Genomic DNA, 26,237 nt, shown 5'->3' with positions numbered 1-26,237 from the left:
CATGGTTTTGTAATGAATTTATCATTAAGATAGTATCAAAATTAAGTTGGAATTGTGATTTTCTTACTCTCTTAATCTTAACGTTTGATTTGTGTGCTCAATACTCCATGAATTTGGAATCATGACAATCCCATGTTAGGTTATTTTGACAATCTTACAGTTTTGATTTACCTTAACATGCTATGTGATTATTTTTGGTAAACTTGGATTTAATTTTTCACCTAATTAAAATAATGTGATTGGAGAATATTTTACATGATTAATTGCTTTGTATCTTTTAATGGTTAGTTATATACGGTGAATGTCAAGTGGTGCATGTCTGCATTGTTTTATTTATTTATGCCCTTTTAGCTTACAAAAATATTTTTTGCTTATGTAATTATGGTAAACTTGGCCTTTTTGGTCAGCCGTCTTTTTAATAGAGATTCCAGTGGATATTTCTTTTCCTTTTTCATAACTAATTATTATAAATATTTTCTTCCCTTTAGTTTGGATATATTTTACTTATGTATTCTTGAACTTGTTATTGTGAAAAGATTCAACCATCTATTTAAGAAACAAGAATAATTTTAATTGATTTTCAGAATATCACACCAACCTTTTATTTTTGTGACCCCTTTATTATATAAATCCACCTTTTCTTCTCTTAACACACACTTTTCATCAGATATTACTTCTTACAAAGAGAATTTCTTGCTATCTATTCTTCTCTATACAAAAAGTAAAAAAATACTTTCAAGTTCTTTTGCATTTTGGGCTTTGAAAGGCTTTCGATTTTGTATTATTGCTCCATTCTTCAACCGTTATCATTCAAGATCTTCTTATTATTTATTTATGGCTTAACTGGTTAGTCTCTATCGGTGTATTTTTATTCATTAAGTAATTGTTATTTTGGTAGCGTAAAATCTAGAAAAATGCATATAGGATCCAATCAAAGTAACTATGTTGTTTTGAATTTACCTATCTTGCCTTTGTTGTGCCTCTGCTTCGCTGTTCCTCTATTAAGTATCGTGTTTTGGTGCATGCAAACTTTCTATGTTGGTTTCGATTTTGTGTTTGTGTTTAACATGTTCATCTTGGGGTTTGAAGAGTTGCCTTGAAGTTGTTAGAGGGGGCTGCCTATTCTTTAATTAGTTTAATCTTTTTGTATCTTTTTTTTTTGGTCTATAATAATTTGTATAACCCCTACTATGTCTAATGAAATTTTGGGACTCCTTGTGGGGAGTAGATTTTATGCGTTTTAACTATTTCTGTGAATCACTTAGGTAAAACATAAATTAGGGTTAGTAATAAAAATTTTTGTCACACAGAAGCATGTTTAGGATTGGTAATTAACGTTATATATGTTAAATCAACTTCAAACATATCAAATTAACTTATAATGAGTTTAACTATTTTTTGACATATTTTTCAATATCTAGTTTAATTTTCAAAATATTTAATCAACAGTTTAGTAATTAAATTTTTAAAATTTCGGCCTTTAAATAGTTTTCTGCAATAATAATAAAACCAGTTTCAATTTTGAATAATAACTTTCTATAATAATTTTGTTGTAACAATAAAATCAGTTTCAGTTTTTTTTAAATAATAATTTTCTGCAACAATAAAAAATTACATTTTGTTTTAAACGATAATTTCTGCAAATCTATTTAATAATTTCTGCAATAATAAAATTGGTTTCTGTTTTGAAAAATATTTTTTCGCAACAATAAAAATTAGTTTATGTTTTTAAATAACAATTTCCTGCAATCAATTTTTCTAAAATAACAAAAATTAGCTTCTTGTTTTAAATAATGATTTTCTGTAATCAGTTTCATAATGTCCTGCAATAATAAAGGTTAATTTCCATCACTTGAAATAAATTCTAGCATGTTAATCACCTAATAAACCTTAATCAAACAAAAGGCTTTACTTGAGAAAATTATGTGCTAAATGTTGGTCGTCCTTGTTTGAAGCGAACTTTGAGTCTAATTAGGTAGCTTTCCTTTCTCATTGTCTAGACCAAATCCAAAATAGTAAGTTCCACGCCTCTTGGACATAAAGTTGTGACGGGTGGCCATTTAGGAAACACTATCTGTAGACACATAATTTTGTCCCTTCCGAGAATGTATTTTTACCCATTTACCCTCACTTTACTGTAGACCTTCACCCATGTGATAAATTCCATACAATAACAAATCCAACAAATTCTTAACAACTTTTAACACCTCATCCTAACAAATTCACCACCCACCCTAACTAATTTTGCTACCTCACAACCCATATCCCTACCCCCTACCACTACCCTATACCCCTTTCCACGTGTCCCCCCACCCTTGAACAACTTTAACGTTTTTTATCTCAAAAAAAATACAACTCACAGAATCTAAAAAAAACTCTCACACATTCTTATACATCCTCTATTTTTTCCATATTCACTTACACATAGGGGAACACACAGAAATTCACAGCTACATACACCAACATTCGCTCCATTTCTTTTTTATATCACACATACTCATAAATTAGATAAAATAGACATAATTTCATACGCACCACACACACAGAATACACACACACATCAGAGAAAACCAAAAAAGATCAAAGGAAAATGCATACACACACTCTCACCAGAAAATACACACACACATGCACACAGTAAGGAAAGATCGTCCAAATGGAAGGGGTTTGAGAGAAGAAAATGGACGACGGAGAGAGAAACCGACAAGAATTGAATTTCCCAATAAGTTTTTCACCGAAAACAATACCATCACACAAACCACTCTGTTTTCTCTGATTCTCATCTTCATCGAGCTTTTCAGAGCTCCAACAAAGTGAAAACAGCAAACCCCATTGCTATTCTGATGAAATTGGCTTAACCTGACACATTATTATCTGATTCCAAAAAAACATCCACCGAAAATGAGTGAAATAGGGTCGGGTTTGCATGAATCTGGTATGGTCACTCGTTGAGGTTCAATTTTCAATTTAGTTCAGGGAAAAATAGAGCAAAAAGAGGTATATCGAGGTTTATTTTGTCATTGTCAAATCTGTTTAGATTGTACTTCTTAAATTGAGTTGGTCCATTCACTTGTTGAGGCTGGTTTGAGGTTTTGGACATTGATTTCCTCCCATTTAGATTGAGTAATGCTGAATTGAAAGCAATGTTAAGGTCTATTTCTCATTTTGTTCTCGATTTATTTTAAGTTTTGGATACTTTGTGTGGAATTCATGTTACGTGAAGTTTCTTTTGTGTGATTTTGTGATGTTTGAATTATGGATGTTGGTTGATGTTTAATTTGATTTGAAAACTTGGATTAGTAATCGAAGAATTAGTTAATTATTTTGAAAATAAATTCGAGAAGGGGCTGGAAATTGATAAAAGTGAATATTGATCTATTTTGATTCATTGATGGTGGTCTAATTTAAAATGGATTTTAATTTTTGTCAAACTTGATAGCATCATGTTTTAGGCTGAGGATCGATAGGCAAATATTAGGTATTAGGTAGGCAACTCGTAGGATTCTATATCATCGAATGTGTATGTGTCTATATTGAGTGATTTATCTACTTTTAGCGCATTTCATCAAAATGTATTCATTAGCTGGGGAATGCCCCGAGGCCACACTGTACTTATTCACCGTGGAATGTCCCAAAGTATCATGTACATAAATGAGTCTTGTGATCAAGGCCCGAGGCATTGGGTAAAGCATTGGAGCGTAGTTTAGGATTACTGTTGGTTTACTTTTTAGTACTTTTTTATTTTGGGCTGTAATAATTGGAGTGAACACTATATTTTTATACTTGATTTGTTTTTTCGTTTGATTGATTATTTTATTTTTTTTTGTGTGGTTTATACATTTATAGTGTTAAATTAGCCGATATGCTCTACCAAGCGACTGTGGTCGAACCACTGGATCGAGGGGTGCCTATTACTTTTCCCTCGATGAACAGAATTCCTTTACTGAAATTTATGTTTGCAAACTAGTTTTAAATAGTCAAAATCATTTTGAAAAGGAATCTCCAAAGGTGACTTGGCACACTGATTTATGCTAAGTGGCGACTGTGAGTTTTGATTGTTAAAAGTCCTTTTCGAAACAAATTTTTGTTTTGTCACTTTAATAAAAAAAAAAAAATCAAACTTAAAAAATAATTTTTTTGGTAAAAAGGGGGTGTGACAGCTTTGGCGACTCTGCAGGGGAATCTTTTTAGAATTCGAGCTATTTTTAGAGTTATATCGACTTAGTTTGATATTATGGGTGTATAGACGTTCTTTATGTTATTGTTTGTATTTATTTTATCATTGTTGAGTGCCTACTTGCTACGTGTTCACAGTTTTTCCTCTTATGTGTTACAGTTTTATATCTGGAATCATTTGCATAACCCGAGTTAATTTTTCTGCAACATGTTCCATAGTATAGCTGTGTACACGACCTCTAGTTGAGTCACCCTTATTTTAGAAGGGGGAGCCATCGGTTGGTATGGAGTGGGTGGAAAGCTATCGAGGCCACTATCGATCATACGCTCTCCCGAACAGCCTTGTTAGTGAACCCCAGCATAGGTCGGCCTTTAGGTCATGCTTATCTGCATCATATTGAAACCTAGCGGGACCCACTTGGTCCTTCATAGAAGACTCACCCCTAAAGCATCCTTACATGCTAATTGTTGTATCTTCGAGGATAGTAGGGTCATTTAACGGATTGATTTGGGGAAAGCATGTGCTGGGATTAAAGGAAAGCTTGTTTAAAAAAAAAGGAAAAGAGAAAAAGTGAATCAAGAAAAAAAGAGTGTCGTAGTTTTTTAATGTTCTTTATGGCTTTTGTTTTCACAATTCAAAAATTCGAAAAAGATTTTTTACCTTATGCACTCATTTACTCAAAAGAGAACATCAAAAGATTTTCATTTTGCTTTCTTTAGTAAGCATTCATAATTCAAAATTTTTAAAAAGATTTTCTTATAATAGGAAGTTTTATAGAAGAAAAATGAAAAAAAGAAGGTAGAATTTTTGTACATTTCGTATAACGAAAATACTAAAAAGATTTTTCTTTCATAGTTGTTGGTGTAAGTTTTATGTGAAGTGTCTAATTAAAAATCAAAAAAGATTTTATTGACGTTGTTCATCGTCTGTCTTTGGTCGTGTCTCTTAATTTAGGGTCAATCTATTAGTTAATCCCTGATTTTCCAATCTGGACGAACTAGGCACTCCTGATTCTCCTCTCTCAGGAGTGAGATACGTAGGCAACCCTTATTGGGTTCGGGGATCTTATTTAAAAAAATTCAAAAAAATATTTTCTTCACTCTTCATTTAGAGTAGGTGTTTCATATACATCTTTAAAAAGAACTACAAAAAGATTTTCCTTTAATAGATTCAAGTTTCATTTTCGTATGAAATTCAAAATCGAAAATCTAAAAAGATTTTTCTTTGGTAATCATAGGTTTTGCATTGAATAGGAATTTTTAAAGCTGAAAAAAATTCAAAAGATTTTTGTCAATTCTTTTGACAATTTGTTATTTTATTTTCTTCTTAAAGTTTCAATAAAAAAGGAAAAGAAAAAGAGTTTGATCGGTCATGTTGTTCCAAAACTTCACAAACTACGCACACCTGATTCTCCTCTCTCAGGAGTGAGATATGTAGGCGCCCTTCTTGGGTTCAGTGATCTTTTCCAAAAAAAAATAATAAAAAAGAGGTTTTGAAAAAATGTTGAACTCTGACACATTTGTTACCTCTTGTTCAGTAAGTTTAAGGTGGTTGGTTTGTGGCATCCTTGCTAGTCCTCCACATCACACCAAATCCAAGGAAGGGTTAGTTGCGTCCAACAAGGATATAAAGAGTGACATCATGAATCAAACAAAAAGTTGGGAAAATGAGATTTTAAAGCAAGAAATTGTGAGTTTAAGGCAACAAATGATGGAAATGTATCGAGCTTGGACCAGTGGGATGCCTCCTCCTTCATTCCCCAGTATTGACCTTGCAAATTCCTTGTGTTTTCCATCACAATTGGAAAGTCAGTTTCTTACTGTTGTTGATGCACCACAGCAAACCTCAGAATCCATTCCACGTAAAATGCATCCCAATACTCCCACTACTCTTTCTTTAGCTCCTCAGTATAAGCCTACCATATTTACAGCACAACATATCATCTGTGCTTTTATTGTTCAACCCTCTACTGAGGCCCATACTTTGGCTATTAACCCAACGATTGTGATTCCCCAATCTACTAGTGAATCGATGTTTAATACTCTTGATGATTACCATTATTCTCCTGAGCCTACATTTAAGTTAATGAGACCACCAAAGTTTCTTACCAAGAAGCACGACATGCCAAAAGAGCAAGGAAAAATGGATGGAAAAATGAAGGATGCAGAAAATGATATGGAAAGTTTCCTTGGACTTGAGGTTCATAAAAATGTTTCATATAAAGACTAGGGCATGTCTTTAAGTGTTAACCATCCTCTCAACTTTGAGGTATCGAAATTTGAGAAGCATGATGGACAGAAGGATTCTGTGAAACTTTTGGGATGATATTGAAATCAGTTTAGGGAAACTAAAGGGAAGGGGAAGGAAAACATACCTATTGCCTTTCTAGGGGCAAAGCAGATCTCGAGAGGTTCGACTTAGCAGTATTATTAGTCTCAATCCCGAGCTTGCACATCAAATTAACTTACTCATCTACAGCAAGGTTCCTCTTTTCAAAATCCAAGGAATTCTATTCCACTTCCTCAATATCTTTTGAACAATGCACAATTGGACGCTTATCCATCTTTTTATCCACAATGGCATACACCTATCCCTCAACATCATTCTCGACCCCCACAAATTTACCAAGGAACATCTAAATCCAAGATTCATCCTAGGCCATAGTTTACAATGATGAGAAAGGCAAAGGATAATTTCACGCTAATTGGGTAGTCCTATACCACTGAGAAAATGGGTCATGATTACTCCTATCCCTGGTATACTTTCGATCCACATTCCAAAAAATTTTATCATAATGTACGATGTGCTTATCATTCTAATATGCAAGGTCACAGTACTGAAGATTGTTGTATATTGAAAAGAGAAATAGAGAAGATAGTTTAAGAAAAATTAATTGTGGTGCAAAATATTAGCACCTCAACCATCACATAGAATCCTTCACCAATACACGATAATGCACAATACGTGGAAAGCAATGAGTTGAGCATGGGGATCCAGTACTTATTTGTTTAAGGAAATGTGTCTGATAGTGGTAGAAGCTCTAGTCAAGCTGATATGCAAACCAGTGGCTAAGATGTCTGGCTCAGCAATTGGAAAGTCACTCCTCTCCTTACTTGAAAAGATTGTTGGTAGTTTGTTTTGTTTTCCTATCTATTTTTTAAATTATTTCAGGGTTGTAGTTTGAAGTCTATCTTATTTTGTTTTTTATTCATTTATGTTCAAACCCTTATATCTTTCATTCAACTAAATGGAGTGTCCCTTTTCCCTTTGTGTTTTAAATATATGTTGTTTGTTTGATTTTTTTTACACAGTACATTTTATATTGATTCTAGTGAAATGACATGCATGTTGAATTTTCAGCTAGATCTTAAATCCAATTTAACCATGAAACTTTGAATCAGAGGGTTAAAATCAGAAAAAGTATCTATGAAAATAATAGAGTGCTGGGATATTTGGTGACAAGTTGAAACCTTCTTTGAAAATTAAGGCAATTATTTGAAGAATCACAAGAATAACTTGGTCATCAATTGTAATACATATCTCATTTAGTTCAAATAATGGATGCACAATTCTATATCGAGAAAAATAGAAAGAAAATCAGCTCCATAAAAGCATGGATCATTTGATGTGAGAGATGTACAATAAAGGTGGATTTGTATTTTTGACAAGTGTAAAAGAAGAAGTGGAAGGCATGCTCAGTTAAAGTTAGTATTGTTAAAGTTTCATGAATGATCTTTATCTTTTGCTTCATATTGCATGATGTGTACTTGTTTTTTCAAGGATTAATAGGACGAAGGCATTTCATTATTCTAACCAAATATTATGTCATCCTTTGTTTACCCCATTTGAGCTTTAGTTTTATTTTCTTTCAGACCCATCTTTTGGAATCAAGATAGAGTCAGCAAATCTCAAAATAAAGTACCGAGCAAAAGAATAGAGTTAGAAATGTTTCAAAAAGAAAGAAAAGAGATGAGTGTCAAGAAAGAATAGAGCCAAAAAAAGCTCCAAAGAGAAAAGAGTCAATAAATGAAAAAGAAGAGAGAAAAAATGAGAATAAAGCAAAAAAAATAAGTTGTTGGAAATATGTGTGACCTGATTCTCCTCTTTCGAGTATGAGATACATATGCATCCCTATTCAGGGTTTGGTCCAACCAAATAAACAATTCAGAATTACCTAGTCAAAAGAAACTAGGGCATGAGTTAATCCTCATTATTTGAGTCGATTCCAAAAGTTGTAAGTCCCACCCCACTTCAAGTGTCGTATGGGCCTCATGCCATTCTTTTTTTTCTAACTCTATTCAAAAGCCAAGTTACAATGAAAGAAAGACCTTCAGATCAATCTTTGAGAATGTTATGGCTAAGTATGAAATAGATATGATGACACATTTTGGGTACTATTTATCTTCCTCGTCATAAAAAATCAGGAGAGATTTAAAAATAGAGATTTCTAATGGTGAAAACCCTCAGAGCACCATAAGGCAATGGTAAGTCGAGAGAGAATAAAATGAGAGTCTTATTGGTAAAAATCCTCACAGGTATTGTAAGGTGATGGTAAGTTGAGAGAAATAAAAATGAGAAAGTCTTATTGGTGGAAACCCTCACGGGCACCATAAGGCGATGGTGAGCTGAGAGAGTCTTGTTGGCGAAAACCCTTTAAGGCATCACTAGCTGAATGAGGTCTCTGAATGCAATTGGACCAAGGAAGTAACTCAGTTTCATGGCCATTAACTCAAGAACAATTGTTAGAAAGTTTGGATAGAAAGATCAGACAGCTTAATCCAAAATGCATGTCATAATCATTAGAGATGACTGTTACTTTCAGATAAATTTTTCTCTTATCTTTTTCAAAGGGGACATTCATTGCCTTTTTTTTCCTTTCTATAGTTTTATTTTTGTTTTCTTGAGTCAGTTATCCAAATAAAAAAACTAAAAATTATCATTTTTCTCATGACTTTGAGTCAAGTCCATGTCAAAATAAGTGAGAAAAGATTTTAAAACTAGCTACCAACTTCTTCAATTACACAAAGCAGACAGAAAGGCCAGCGCATGAAAGAGACATGATTGTGAGCCAAAATAAGGCATGCAAAAAATTTTATCAACAGACAAGTCTGGAAACTCATGAAAATACCAAGGTTCAAAGGATTCATCTGAGGAGCATGGCAAAGCAGAGATACTGTATTTTGTTTTAAAGTCACTCTTAATAATCTGAGTTTGGGTCAATGATTCATCAAGTCAATGACATATTTTAATGGTTGGAAACAATATTAAATGCAACGTGGGCAAGAGAGAATGTTGTGAAAGCTAAAGCCACAAATCAGTTGTCCTATTTTTTAAACTCATAAGTTTTCTTTGTACGAAAAAAGAACACATGTTACTTTTAAATCAAGGACTTCAAAGCCTAAACATCAAAGGATATAATTTCTCAAATCTACAAATACGAGGGGACATTGTTGTTTCACAGGTAATTCAAGTAACATTTGTAAGGAGAAGCACTTCCTTATTTGGGTAATTCAAGCGGCATTTATGAGGAGACGCATTTCTTTGGGTAATTCAAGTGTCATTTGTAAGGAGGCACACTTCCTTTTATGGGTAATTCAAGCAACATTTGTAAGGAGATGCACTTTCTTTTTTGTGTAATTCAAGCGGCATTCACTAGGAGACACACTTCTTTATTTGGGTAATTCAAGCGGTATTTGTAAGGAGACACACTTCCTTGTTTGGGTAATTCAAGCGGCATTGGTAAGGAGATGCACTTCCTTATTTTGGTAATTTAAGTAGCATTGGTAAGGAGACGCACTTTCTTGATTGGGTAATTCAAATTTTACTTGTTAGGTGATGTACTTCCTAACTTAATTCTTGATTCCTAGAAGATGTACTTCCTAGTTGAGTCATCCCCCTTGATTCCTAGAAGATGTACTTCCTGATCGAGTCATTCCCTTTAATTCCTAGAAGATGTACTTTCCAGTTCAGTCATTCCCTTTGACTCCTATAAAATCCACTTTCTAGTCAAATCATTCCCCTTTATTCCTAGAAGATGTACTTCCTGGTTGAGTCAGTGCCCTTGATTCCTAGAAGATGTACTTCCTGATCGAGTCATTCCCCTTGATTCCTAGAAGATGTACTTTCCAGTCGAGTTATTCCCTTTGACTCCTAGAAAATGCACTTTCTAGTTGAATCATTCTAATTCACCCATAGAAGATGCATTTCCTTGTTTAGGTTTTGCAAGTAGTTATGATGTGACTTTCACAAAAGTCCTCTGATGATAAAGTGGGGCAAAAAATTTAATTCCTATTGTTTGGAACTTTACTTTTCTGGTAAATGGAATCTTTCTTTATTATAAGCTTTGTTTGGAATAATTTTCTTTCTAGTTTTGATGTGATTTAAGGAGCTCGCCTGAAGAACAGGGCAAATAATAAAAATCCAAGCAACAAGGTGAAGAAATTGAAAGTCAAGCAACTATGTGAAGAAGTTGAAAGTCAAGCAACAAGGTGAAGAAATTGAAAGTCAACAGATTGAAAAATAGCAAGTAAGGAGCCCGACTGGAGAATAGGGTAAAAAAAATTGAAATCCAAGGAACAAGTTGGATAAATTGCAAGTCAGGAGCCCGCCTGGAAAACAGGGTAAAGAAATTGCAAGTTTGGAGTCGGCCTGAAGAATAGGGTGATGAAATTCAAGTCAATAGTCCAAAAGAAGCTGCAGAAATAGGATTTTTATAATTTCAGTTATCTTTTTAACTTGTAATTTTCATTTTTGATGTAATGACAAAGCCGCAGACCAGAACCTCGATGAGACCTCTCTCGACTCTCCAACTCGGTTGTCCTTCTTCCTTCTGTTTCTTTCATTGAATAATGGTTGGGTCAAAATTCTGTCTCGTTGTCTACTTCTTTGCATGAAAACACTTTGTGTTTACATCCAAAGAGGTCCATGATGTAGACACGTAATTTTGTCCCTCCTGAGAATGTGTTTTTACCCATTTACCCTCATTTTACCGTAGACCTTCACCTATGTGATAAATTCCACACAATAACAAATCCAATAAATTCTTAACAACTTTTAACACCTCATCCTAAAAAATTCACCACCCACCCTAATTAAATATACCACCTCACAACCTATATCATATATCTCATACCCCCTACCACTACCCTATACCCCTACCCACGTGTCCCCCTACCCCTGAACAACTTTCACGTTTTTTTTTCTCTCAAAAAAAATACAACTCATAGAATCTAAAAATACTCTCACATATTCTTATACATCCTCTATATTTTCCATATTCACTTACATACAGGGGAACACACAGAAATTCACAGCAACACACACCAATATCCGCTCTCATTCTTTTCTATATCACACACACTTACAAATTAGATAAAAGAGACATAATTCCATACGCACCACACACAGAGAATACCCACACACATTAGACAAAACCAAAAAAGATCGAAGAAAAATGCATACATATGCTCTCACTGGAAAACACACACACACACGCAGTGAGGAAAGATCGCCTAAATAGAACGGTTTTGAGAGAAAAAAATGGATGAGGGAGAGAGAAACAGATGGGAATTGACTTTTCCAATGATTTTTTCATCAGAAACACTACCATCGTACAAACTGCTCTATTTTCTTTGATTCCCATTGTCATCGAGGTCGTTGAAGCTTCGATGAAGTAAAAAACAGCAAACCCCATTGCTATTCTAACCAAATCGGTTTAGCCTAACACACCGTTGTCTAATTCTGGCAAAAATCCATCGAAAACGAGTAAAACAAGGTCGGGTTTGCATGAATCTAGTATGGTCACTTGTCGAGGTGCAATTTTCAATTCGGTTTAGCAAAAAAATAGAGCAAAAAAAGGTAGATCGAGGTTTATTCCATCATTGTCAAATCTGTCTGGGTTGTCCATCTTGACTCGAGTTGGTTCGTTCACTTGTTGAGGCTTGTTCGAGGTTTCGGGCGCGATTTCCCTCTCAATAGATTGAGTAATACTAAATTGAAAGCAACGTTAAGGTCTATTTCTTATCTCATTCTCGATTAAATTTAAGTTTTGGATACTTTGTGTGGAACTCATGTTGCGTGAAGTTTCTTTTGTGTGATTTTGTGATGTTTGAATTATGGATGTTGGTTGATGTTGAACTTGATTTGAAAACTTGGATTGGTAATCGAAGAATTGGTTAATTATTTTGAGAATGAATTCGTGAAGGGGTTGAAAATTGATAAAAGTGAATATTGATCTATTTTGATACATTGATGGTTGTCTAATTTGAAATAGATTTTAATTTTTGTCGAACTCGATAGTATCATGTTTTAGGCCGAGGATCGATAGGAAAATCTTAGGTCTTGGGTGGGCAACTCGTAGGATTCTATATCATTAATTGTGTATGTGTCTATGTTGAGTTATTTCTCTACTTTTACCGTATTTCATCAAAAATGTATTCATTGGCTGGGGAATGGCCCGAGGTCACACTGTACTTATTCACCGGGGAATGCCCCAAAGCATTATGTATGCAAAGGAGGCTTGTGATCAAGGCCCAATCCATCGGGTAAAGCATTGGATCGTAGTTTAGGACTAGTGTAGGTTTACTTTTCAATACCTTTTTTATTTCAGGCGGTAATAATTGAACTGGACACTATATTTTAGGACTTGTTTTGTTTTTTTTATTTGATTGATTATTTTGTGTGGTTTTGTGTGTTTTATACATTCATAGTATCAAATTAGCCGATATGCTCCACCAAGCGATCGTGGTTGAACCACGAGATTGAGGGGTACCTAACACCTTTTCCTCGATCAACAGAATTTCTTAACCGGAATCTCTGTTCACATACCAGTTTAAAGAGTAAAAATCATTTTGAAAAAGGATTTCCAAAGGTGACTTGACACACAAGATTTATGCCAAGTGGCGACTTTGAGTTTTGATTGTTAAAAGTTTTTTTTGAAATAAATTTTTATTTTGTCACTTTAATAGTAAAAACTCTTTTCGAACTTAAAAAAATAATCTTTTGGGTAAAAAGGTGGTGTGGCACTAGCTTTTCATCACTTTTTATTTTAACGCCTCTAAGTTTAATAAATAAGCTAGGTGGGGGGGGGGGGGGGTTAGGTAGACATTCAGAAATGACGAAAGTTGACCCAAGCATATTCGACAATGCGACATACAACATTGCCACTCATTAATAAGTCAGGCGCTGAACCGAATAATAAAGAATAATAAATTCTTATCCAACCTTTTAAATTTGTTTGCTCTTTTATTTACTTTGCATGTTTTAATTGTTAGGGGTGGTTTCGGTTCTCTTATTTAATAAAAATTTTACAATATCTATTGTGTTTCTTCTATCTTCTTTCTTATCTAAGTCATTTTTAATGCATATTGTCATCACCCAGATAATTAATACCTAAAAATAAGTAGATTATGTGTCTTGTTTATTATTATTTTCCTCACTTAGCTATTATTAAGTTAATACAAATAAGTGACTTTTGTTGATCACGTAGAATCCCTATGCAACGTACAAATTTGATTGATTTTCATGTTTGTAGACCTCGATAGGTGTCTTACACCTTTCTTTTGAGGTAATTTGAATTCTTACCTGATATCTAGTGAATTAGATTAGTGAAATAAAAATAAGTTCGTAATAGAATGGTTCCCTAATGCACCTTAATTCGTTAGGTGGAGACTCTTACTCTTAAACCATCCTAAAAAGAGTTGTCACGTTGAATTTAGCTTTTTATGAGGAAAAATGAAGCATTACACCACAAACTAGCTAACCCTTCTTTTGCCTTCTACTAGTCCCTAAACCATTAATATATTCCAACTATACTTCTGTGTTGTACAAATCAAGTCTACCCTGGTGATAATCTGAGGAAATAAAACTTTGATTCCCTTATGAATGATTCTTTAGAAACTCATGTACAAAATTGCTCAATGATAAGGATCTCATGTCTGGAAAGATATTAACCACCACTTTCTTTGGTGGGAGCACTACATTTGTATGAGTTTTAAATCTAGGTAATTCATCTCCACAAAAGAAAGCTCCTACCATATTAAATATGTATCACCCTACTATGTCCCAAGTATCCTGATAAAAGGCTCCTTTCATCCCATCTGGTCCACTAGCATTATGTCTGTTAAGTTCTATTACTGCTTCATAAACCTTATCCATACTAGGGAACTTGTGAAGTTATTTCCCCTACTTAGTTTTTATTATCCTTGAAATTTCTTCCAATAGGAAAAAGGGGGAAATCATTTTTAGCGGCTTGATTAGTAAATTGCCCTTTAAAAAAATCACTACTTCCTCATCTAAGTCATTTTGTTAATCCAACCATTCTTCTTCTTCATTTTGAATTTTCTACACTTTAAGACTGCTTCTCCTTTCCTTGATTATGGTTTGAAAGAATTTTGTGTTGCTCTCTCCATCCTTGAACCATCAAATCCTAACTTTTACTTTCAAAATTCTTTCTCTCTTTGAAGTTGCTGCCTGGGCCTTATACAATTTTTATCTATTGGGACCAATTGAATCCCCTTCAGATTTCATATCATGCACTTTAATAATCTTCTCCAATGTAGCAATCTCTTGGAATATGTTATCAAATACTTTTTTACTCTATTGGTTAATTGCCTTCTTCACTATCTTTAACTTGTAATGAAACAAGCTAAAAGGATTACCCTCAAAATCACCTTTCCAGTGTTGCCTGACCACCTTCTTGAAATAAACCTCTTTCAACCAAAAGTTCAGAAGTTTAAATGATTTCATAATTTCTTCATTACTAATACTAAACTTGAGAAGTATAAGTGTATGATCTAGTCCACTTCTTATCAAATATTCCACCTCTACTACTGAAAAGATATTTTGTATTGTATTATTGCAAAGAACTCTATCCAGTCTTTTAAAGATACAATTCTCATTTGTCCTACTACTCCATACTGTATACTTACTACTCTTAAATCCAAGTTCCTCCAAGTTACACATATTGAAATAGTGAATGAAATATTCTATTTAGTTGTTGTAACCAGAAGTCCTCCAGCCTTTCTTCCTCATTAGTTATTACATTAAAATCACCTTCCACCAGCCATAGAAGTTGCATGGAACCTTCTAGATCATCCATTGATTCCCATACTATTAATCTCACTACTTGTGTGTATGTAACATATACCAAAGTAACTAGTACTGTTAATCCTTTTTTATGATTTCCAACTTTGAAGTTGTTTGTTGCTACTCATATACTACCATTGTATACGCAATTTTATTTTCTATAAATTACCATATCTTCTCATTTATATTTTTCACTACACATTACATTCCCAACTTTCTTCTATATTCCTCTAACTTTTGGTTGCCTTGAAATTATTCCATTAATTCCACAAAGTAAATTGATGCCTCTTCTGTAAAGTAATTAGTCTGCTGAAAGTTTTTTGAGTATTCACCATCTTAATATTCCATATTAGAGCATTCATTGAGGCTTGTCAGATTTTGATGTTGTACTTTTTTTTGTCAAGAGTTTGCTTGAGAAGATTTTTATCCTATGCATTTATTTTTTTCCCCGTGGCTAGATTTCAAAGTATCAATCTGTTTAGTAGACAAGTTTCCTTCAACATCTACTTGATTTATGTTTTTTCTCCAAATTCTTTGCATCTATATTCTCTATTTCTTTATTGTGGGCCTCCATTTGTTTGTCAACTTGAATTTCTAAAGGTTCCACTACATTGTTATCTACTTTTGACACTACTATAGTTCTTTCACCTGTGTTTCCCATACCTTTTTTTCTATGCTACACCTTATTTTTTATTTTTTTTCTTGGGATGATTTGTTGATCAACTTTTAGTTGTTGCTTAATTTGTTCCTTGTTTGGACTAGTGCTTTGACTATTTTTCTCCTACTCTTTTATTGGTGATTTCCCCTGACTATTGCCAAACTTCTGATTCACCCACTTCTTAATTCCTTAGTATTCCTTTTTTTGTCCCTGTGCTTCTATTCGATTATCCTCTTTCTTTTGGTTTTCTTCCTAGGCTCTTAGTGCATCAAAAGTATTTGTCACGCCTACTGCATCTACCTCTTGTTCATTGTCTTCTGCTATAATGTCTTCGTACTTGTCTTTTTTGTATTTGCTTCTTCTGGTCAACCATTAAGCCTTTGGTTGGTCATTCCCACTATTTTTCAATACCCTCTGCTGATTAGTAACTGCTCTATTACTTAATTTCCTGCAGCTTCCCTCTTATTTTCCCATTCCTCCATCTTTTTATCATGAAATTTTTTATGAATGTTCCAGTCATTATCTTCATCATGTCCTTGAAGATAAAATTACTTTCAATATTTAGGCATATAGTCGTATAAATTTGGATCCATTTTGATCTAATTTTTATAGTTATATCATCCTCTTCATTTATCCTCACCCTTTGTGGTAATTTGGCTAAATTCACCTCAACTTTTACGTTTGCAGATCTTGATCTTGCTGATTCTTTGTCGGCATATCCACCTTCAAGGATTTATCTATTTTTGAAACAGTTGACAAAATTGCCTCCTTGGAAAAAAAAAAGGTGGTAAGTTTAGCATCAATATTAAGGCGACCCCTATAGTTATTTCTACTTCTGGTTCAAACCATGGATCCTACTTTAACATACACATCTTCCAGTACATCTCATTTCTTTTTCCACAAAAGGATAATGGACATAGTCCTCTAATCTAGATCTAATTAGAATATGTCTTGTATCCAAAACACCAGTCATGCATTCTCTTTTTATCTCGCATTGCCCTGGAATGACTTTTCTCTATTCTTTGATGTTCGACTTTCCATATAAATTTACTTATCATGGCATATTGTAGATTCTCCTTTATAACTAGACTTTGAACTTCAGATGATTTCCATATAAAGTTTAGTTCCCTACGTAGCATAATCACCAGTTTAAAAGGAATTTTAGATGTATTTGTTTTCATAGGTTTAGGTTTAAAAAGGTTTACATATTTTGGTGTTTGTGGTTATGATTGGTGTGGCTATACTAGTTTGGTTGTGTCTTTAGTATGAAGGGTGGAAACTCTTTTGGTGGGAGCTACCCACACAAGGTGGTGGCCATATTGGTCGGCGATGGCAGTTTGATTTTTAGGATTTTTGGGTGCTAGGTAGAGAGCATTTTTTAAAAAGAGTACTTGTTGTAGATGTATGTGACTTGGACTTCTTTATGTATGTGATGTTGATATTTCTTATTTTATTATTGAGATTGTATTATTACACTATTAGAAGTTGTATGGCTTGAATCGTTGGGATATTTGTTATTTATAGCGTGGATGTGTTGCTCATAGTTTATTTTACCTATCTAGTTGTTTACTTAGTTTGGTCAGCCTATGATGTTTACTGAGTATAAGTGGACCGTATTCACTCCTACTTTTGTACTATTTTAGTGCAGATCCTAGTTCGAGTGCATTTACAGTCGTGATTCTTCATGCAACTTTAGAGTCTTTCGAAGCCAAAGTGAGTTCCTCGTTCGGAGTTTGTAACCATATTCATCTAGTTCTTATGTCTTTACTTTACAATGTTCTTTATTCATGATATAAGATCTTCGGGGTTTGGGAGTTATATTATTCAGGTATTTGCTATGTTATTGTATTAGATCGACGTTATCCCAAATTCTTGTATTTTGTTTTATTACATATATCTCTTTTCGTACTCATTCTCTTTTAGAGTTGGACTACCTGCCGTGATTGGCGTTAGGGTATGTGCCATCATGGCCTCATATTTTTAGTGTTAACACCTAGATGGTACCGCACCTAGTTCTCTACATCTTCCACAACCTCGACCCCCTAACTGGAGCCTTAGCAGTGGGTACATGCGCATCATTCTTAGTAATAGTTGATCTCATCCTCACCATTTGGTGAGAGAATGAAATCTTTAAGAAGTGAATAAATGTTCCTAATAAGGAATAAAGAACTGAGTCTTTCGTAAGAATGTCTCACAGGCTCCCCAAGATAGATATGATATCTCGTATCATTTTATGAAAATCTACTAGACACATACTAATAACGCTCACCTTTACCATCTAAAGTGGTAGAGGATGGCTGTTTTCAATAGCTCAACTTTCGTTGAGGTCGAAATTACGAGGAGTGAGATTTAGATTTTCAGTTTTATAGTGTCAAAATTACTAAAAAGATACCTAAAGTATACACATCGTAAAACACATAATGTAAAGTGTGGGGGGGAAGGGAGTGTTGGAATAGAATCTTATCGATATCAAGTTAAGCAACAAACTAAGATAACACTTTTTGTTTTAGAATTCAAATTTAGAGAGATCTTGGGATTATGTCTACCTAAGGGCAAGGTGTACATAGGGGCATGATGGTTTATTAAAAGTCTTAATTATTGATGACATGGTAGGCTAGGTTAAGAGTCCTTGAGGCTAGTTTGTCAACAAGGTCTCAAGGATGTCACTCCTTGACTCTTTAGAGTACCTAACAAGTGTATCAATAAAAGCCACATAAAACCTCAATTGTGCATCCCTATTTCTAGGAAGATTCCCATGACATAACCTACTCTTCATCTACCCTTATTTCTAAGATGGAAAAAGAAAGTAAGCTATATCCACAATTGTCCACTATTGCTTTGGCCCCCTATAGTCCTCTTTCAAGGGAGCTATGGGCTCCCAAAGATTTATCCACGTCCCTCTTTCAAGGATGATGAGAGATTTCAAAAGTTTGGAATTTTCACCCAATAAATCTATTTTGGGTATTTGAGATTTTCACCCACAAATTCCAACTATTTAAATCAAGCAATAGTGGAATCCATAATCAACAACTAAGAATTTCACAAACACGTCTTCACCCAATCACAATTGCACCTTAGTTCAATATAATTCCAAGACTAGAGAATATAGCTACTCATGAAGTGAAAGGGAAGAAATATACCAAACAATTCATTCACGGCATCCATTACAATGAAGGACATGGAAAATCTTCACTTTACACTTCAATTTCACCAACTTCATCTTGAAATTTTAAATACAAAAATGTTTCCCCAAATTCTAGGGTTCACCAATTCTCAAAATTTTCAATCTTTTTCATCTAAGAATCAATGCCCCAAAAAAATAAAGATTTATGCCTTATATAGAAAGTGGTAGAGGACGGTCATTGTCAATAGCTCAACTTTTATTGAGGTCAAATCCACGAGGATCGAGATTTAGATTTCGAGTCCTATGAGTGTCGAACTTAGTAAAAATATACCCGAAGTGTACACAACGTAAAACACATAATGTAAAGTGGGGGGTTGGTTTGAAATAGAATCTTGTCAATATCAAGTCAAGCAACACACTAAAATAACACTTTTTGTTTTAGAATTCGAATTTGGAGAGATCTTGAGATTATGTCTACCTAAGGAGAAGGTATGCATGGGGTCATGATGATTTTGTAAAAGTCCTAATTGTTGATGACACGGTAGGCTAGGTTAAAAGTACTTGAGGCTAGTTTGTCAACAAGATCTCAAGGATGTCACTCCTTGACTCTTTCGAGTACCTAACGAGTGTATCAATAAAACACCCAAAACCTCAATTGGACATTCTTATTTCTAGGAAGATTCCCATGACATAACCTACTCTTCATCTACCCTTATTTCTAAGATGGAAAAAGAAAGTAAGCTATATACACAATTGTCCACTATTGCTTTGGCCCCCTATAGTCCTCTTTCAAGGGAGCTATGGGTTCCCAAAGATTTATCCACGTCCCTCTTTCAAGGATGATGAGAGATTTCAAAAGTTTGGAATTTTCACCCAATAAATCTATTTTGGGTATTTGAGATTTTCACCCACAAATCTCAACTATTTAAACCTAGCAATAGTGAAATCCATAATCAACAACTAAGAATTTCACAAACACATCTTCACCGAAACACAATTGTACCTTAATTCAACATTATCCCAAGACTAGAGAATTTAGCTACTCATGAAATAAAAGGGAATAAATATACCAAATAATTCATTAATGAAATCCATAACAACAGAGGACAAGGAAAATCTTCGCTTTACACTTTAATTTCACCAACTTCAACTTGAAATTTTAAACACAAAAATGTTTCCCCAAATTATAGGGTTCACCAATTCTCAAATTTTTCAATCTTTTTCATCCAAAGATCAATGCCCCAAAGAAATAAATATTTGTGCCTTATATAGGAAGTGGAATCAGCTACGTCAAATTACAAAACTGTCCTAGGCCAAAATCCCGCTACGCCGCGATCGCGGTCACCGCGACCGCGATAGGATCAACACGATTGTGGTGGATGACCAATTTTGACTGGTAACTGAGCCTGATCCGTGCAGGGTCATTAGCTATGCACTTTTCCTCTCCTTTCAATCTCTATTTAGCTCAAATCCACATCTTTCTATTTCATCACCTGTGTGCATGCAAGAATGTGGAAATTAGTGCATTTAATCACAAACATGTCTCATTTACGCATTCAAATCATAATAGTGTGCACAAATATTAGGAGCAAATGAGTGGTAAATTCACCACTCATCACATACTCTTGTACTCATGAGACGGTAAATCTATCACTTTAATACCAACTTATCATGACCCAAACATCTCATGAATAGTGATGACACCTACCCCAACTCAACCATGATAGATAAGCCTGACTAAACAACTCGCGATATTCAATATAAAGAAAACAACAAATAAATCCATACATGATAGTAACGATAATAACAATTAACTCAAGATGTACTCAAACAGAACTTTACAAAAGAACAAACCCGCCGTAAGACTCAGTTTTCATAAGTACAAAAGCGACTGTACATATAGAATATTCAATCAAACGTACAAGTCCGCCCAAGGAAAGATCACAGCTATATTATTGCTTGTGCTGCTCTGAATATGGTTTACTATTTTGCCGAAAAATATCTACTACTCCCTTCGTCCATCAATTATCCATTATTAACGTGACACATAAGTTAAGAAACAGTAAAATGATAGAGATAATTTTACCATATCATTCTTTGAATATAATAAACTTAGTATTTTGAAAAAATGCAACGGATAATTATATTTAATACTAAGGATAAAATGAATAGAAATGGCTAATTTATTCATTGATTTTTCAAACTAAGCAAATATTATTGGAAATCTATTTTTAATATAATAGACAAGTAAAGATTGACCGGCGAGTAATTTCTAATTGTAAGGCTCTCTTTATTATTCAATATGGTTGGATGTTGGAACAGGACTTGGTACTATACAATTATTTGGACACATGTCCAAATCTCATCATAATAATCCCCAAGTGATGTGGATGAAAACCATCTTCGTAATGTAATGGGACTCCACAAATAAAACTATCCAGAGCAATTATGAAGAAATTAAATATTGATTTTATTCTTCTATTTTATGATATGGTATCTCAATTAGTGTTTGTTAGGATCTTTATTTGTCTGTCGAACCTAGGCAAGAGGATCTGTATGATGTATGCCTTTTTGTATATTTGATGATGAAATGTTACACTCGACTCTTACGGATATCTCAAGATATTTTTCAGCACACTCCATGCATGAAGCATTTTTGGTTTCCTAAATTTATTTGAACGTCTAATTCAGAGTTACATCAAGTAAAGCCTCATTATCATTAAAGGAAAAACACTCCCCGCTTTTTTTTCTTTTTGCATGCATGATTCTACCATGTTTGAATTGAGTTTGCTATTGTTGAGTTCCCACATCTGGAGGATTATTTAACTTTGATCTCTTTATATGGTTTTAAGTAATTTTTATTTCATGAGTCAGCTTTTGAGATTTAGTTAGATTCAAAGTTTATTTCTTACATGTTATTAGAGCTAAATCCATCTCGATTCTCATATTTACCCTATGTTAAGCTCCATCTTATATTTCCACACTTCAGATGTATGTCCGGTTCAGAAGTGTGGGTGTGGAGCTCGCATATTAGGTGGGATATGAAACATTAATTTTCTTATATGGTTTTGGACAATTCTTACCCGTAAGTTAGTGACTATAAGATCCATTTTTTTTACGGCTACTTGACTGATTTTGGATAATAAACATCAAAAAGAATATATTACCATTCATCTCTATGATTTTGGATAATTCTTATCTCATAAGTTAGCGACTATAAGTTCGTCCATTTTTTTATTTGAGTTTGATACAGAATGAGGTATCAAAAATATTGAATCAAGACTCTTACAAATCTAGTTCTAGAGAATTTCGTAACACACACTTAAATTTGATTGTACATTAAAAAAAAATTGCTTTTTTCGTGAACTTATTATATGAAAGAAACAACCACCTTCATTAATTTTAAAGGACGCATATGACTTCGACCGTTTTATGATGCAAAATATACAGATGAACTAGTTTATTTGTGTGTGTGTTGGTGTTTCGGGGCAAGGGCGGATCCAACGTATCGGATGAGAGTTCCTGAAAATTCAGTAACTTTTGTTGGAAGCAAGCATTTATATTGAGAATCCATTAATCATATAAGAAGATGATATATAGTTGAGAATCCATAACTAAAATGAATGGTTAGTTTTGTGGCAAAGAAAAGAACCAATTTTGGTGCTCTAGTGCTTGGTGCCGTGTCGATTCCCCTAATTGGAGTCACATCAACAGTTTATTTTACTAGAAATTCACAAACTTAACACTATGAATCTGCTTTGGGCGATGTTGGTTGAAGTGAACTTTCATTATTAAGCCTAACATGCTTGTATCAACAAAGGGAAATAAATCATGCAACGGTCATATTTCATTATGCATATGATCCATGGACTAGAAAGATTTTCCTATAATTGCTCTCAACAATTGGCACATGTAAAGTCACAAGTTTCCAAGTTTTTTGTTTAGCATTTTCAATATTAGCGTCATCCTCTTTTTTGTTTTCCAAAACTTCTTTTTGACCATCTATATTTGACATTAATTCAGATTTGGGTCTTATTAAGCTCATTCATATCATTTTGTTTCCTCGTTAATTTACTCCATCTGTTTAAAAAGACGCAAATAAAGATTTTCCTATAATTGCTCTCCACAATTGGCACATGTAAAGTCATAAGTTTCCCAAGTTTTTTGTTTAGCATTTTCAATATGATAGTCCTCTTCTTTTTTTTCCCCAACACTTCTTTTTGACCATCTATATTTGACATTAATTCAAATTCGTGCCTTATTAAGCTCATTCTTATAATTCTGTTAATTTACACTTTCTATTTAAAAATGAATAACCATTTTCCTTTTTAGTTCGTTCTCTATTTAAAAAAGAATGATCAATTTCTTTTTTAGTTCGTTTTAAAAAGAATGATCCCTTTCCTTTTTCACATTACTTTAATTTCAACTTTTCACGTTACATGTTTAGAACCATAAGATTAAAGGGTAGTACATTTGACACAACTTTAATTTAAGACCACAGGATTCAAAAGTTTTCTTTATTTTTTTTAAACTTGTCAAGTTAAAGTAGTCATTTTGTTTTAAATGGAGAAAGTAGTTTTATTGAAACTGAAGATCTCTAAAACTTTCGTCTACTTCTAACAATAGAAAATAGCTAGCAATACCTCTATTTATTATAATGCAAAATCTAATTTAGTACTAGGAAAATTATTCCTATATTATTTAGAATTACTAATTAAATAAATATGCCAAATTTTAAACCAATTTAATTTCGAATTCTTACATTGGATTATCCTTCCAATATAAAATTTTACTTTCATACAGGATTTTTTTAAAGAAGATGTAAGTTGCAGAAAGTTCGAAAATATGACTGAGTTTTTCTCTTACATTTCACTAACCATAAGTAAATAGTTGCATAAATATAATAATAGAGTTCTCTTTTAATTACTAAAAACAATAGAATTGAGTGGAGAATATATGCAGTGAGATTTAAAAGTGTATGAGTTATCGAGTAAAATTTTCTTTCACATGTGTGTATATTATTTTTTTTTAGTATTTTTATTTCCTTCAAATTGGAAATATTATTTCCTTCAAATTGGAAATATTGGTTGACACCTGTTAATAATAATCACCTTTCACGATCGTAACCAATATTAAAAATACGAAAAAGACTCAAAAATATTCCTGAACTATCTGAAATAGCTCAAAAATGTCCCTCGTTAGATTTTTGGCTCAAAAATACCCCTCCCTCTAACGGAATTCGGAAAAGGATAAAAATACCCCTGAACTATCTGAAATGGGTCAAAAATACCCCTCTATTAAATATTTGGCTCAAAAATACCCCTCCCTTTAATGAAATTAAATTATTTCGATTGAATTAAACCCTAACTTTAACTTTTTAATCCTAATACTTTAATTGTTTTACATAAAAGTATTTTTTTTAATTTTATAAATAAGATATTGAAAAAAAGTATTTGAATTATAATATAAGTTGGTTGAATTTGATTTGGAAAATAAACATACATTTATTCTAAAAAGGTATTTTCATTTTACATCTTTTTAATTTTTAAAGAAATTAACGAAATTAACGAAATATAAATTTTCACTTAAAGAAATTAACGAAATATAAATTAAATGATGAACTTTATATAAATTAACGAAATAATCGAAATAATTTAATTTCGTTAAGGGAGGGGTATTTTTTAGCCAAATATTTAACAGAGGGGTATTTTTGACCCATTTCAGATAGTTCAGGGGTATTTTTTATCCTTTTCTGAATTCCGTTAGAGGGAGGGATATTTTTGAGCCAAATATTTAACGGAGGGGTATTTTTGAGCCAAAAATCTAACGAAAGGTATTTTTCAGTTATTTCAAATAGTTCAGAGGTATTTTTTAGCCTTTTCCGTTAAAAATATAAAGTTCCTACTTAATCATCTAATTTCTTTCTCAAAGCGTCATAAACATGGGAATAACCTATACGTCCAAATAAGGTCATTTGGTTGACTTGTTAAACAAACTATCTTAGATATGTATTTTTTTTTTTTTTATCTTTGTTTATTTTTGTTGTTAAAATTCATTTTGATGCTCCTCTAGCAATATATGCAACATAATTTTCATTGGTTCTGAAGGCTTAAATGAGAGAAAATAGCAAAAAAGGAACCTTTGCCAGGGAAAGTATTGGTTTAAAGCCACAAAATCTCTAAAATCTATCTATCTCTATATATATATTAAGTACTAAGGATGTATGTATTTTTTTGTAGTATACGTAACTATTAAACAAAAGTAAAGAACATGATTAACGGCTCATTTGGATATGCTGAAAAAAATGACTTTTAAAAAGTTATTTAAAAGTTCTTTTGAAAGTTGTGAACTTATTTTAAAAATAAGTAGTTACGTGTTTGGATAAAAGTGTTAAAACTGAAAAAAAATTATTAATTTATTTTGTAAACAAGTATTTTTAAACATTTTTTTGGATTAAAATGTCTGAAATACCCTTAAAGTTATTAACAATATATAGAGTTGATTGTTATTAATTTATATTTATAAAAGGATTCAAATTAAAATTAATATATATATATATATATATATATATATATATATAATATTTTCATGAATGACTATTAATTTGTGGGCTAAAAAATCTTTTTTTATTTTGTTAAAAGAGTTTAAATCATTAAGAAAAATATATATGTTACTAATCATTATAATTACATTAATAGATAAATAGTTGGTCACAAATGGTACTATTTGTTTGATAAAAAGACTCTTAATTAGAAAATATATTACTCGTTGATTAAGTAATGACTATCACTATTAAAACATTAACGAATACGAATGTTGCATCGTGAAATATAGATGAATCTTTCACTAATCGTCCATGAAATTGTATATCTTCAATGAGTATTCTCCATATATTTTGGTTGGTGAATTATTTTTTTATTTGAGAAATTCATATGTTGTACAATAATCATTGTTCAAATTAAAAAGAATATATTAAAGAAGGAGAATAATATATAAAAATTCATATTTCATAAATTAAAAGTTTCATACAAATAAAGTACTAATATGGCTAGAGTTAAAGTTGTCATAAATACAAAAAGTGAAAATATTTAATTAATACAATCATTAAGCATTAAAAGCTATTTTGGGACTACACAAGGGTAATTTTGGAATAAGGAAGAATTTTGAGGGATACAAATGTCTTTTAACTGGTC

The 26,237-nt window shown here is 32.7% G+C and overlaps 1 long non-coding RNA gene across 1 annotated transcript; it reads left to right on the top strand.

Moving 5' to 3' along the window:
- The first annotated feature begins 11,417 nt into the window (after nt 1-11,417).
- On the top strand, nt 11,418-17,832 carry LOC107842800. Its single transcript, XR_001666097.2, has 3 exons — nt 11,418-12,187; nt 16,608-16,707; nt 17,569-17,832. It is a non-coding gene; the product is annotated as an uncharacterized LOC107842800 (long non-coding RNA).
- The last annotated feature ends 8,405 nt before the right edge of the window (nt 17,833-26,237 follow it).

The sequence above is a fragment of the Capsicum annuum genome, chromosome 9 (assembly GCF_002878395.1).
Source record: "Capsicum annuum cultivar UCD-10X-F1 chromosome 9, UCD10Xv1.1, whole genome shotgun sequence".
NCBI lineage: Eukaryota > Viridiplantae > Streptophyta > Magnoliopsida > Solanales > Solanaceae > Capsicum > Capsicum annuum.
This window is presented reverse-complemented; position numbering and strand designations above follow the sequence as displayed.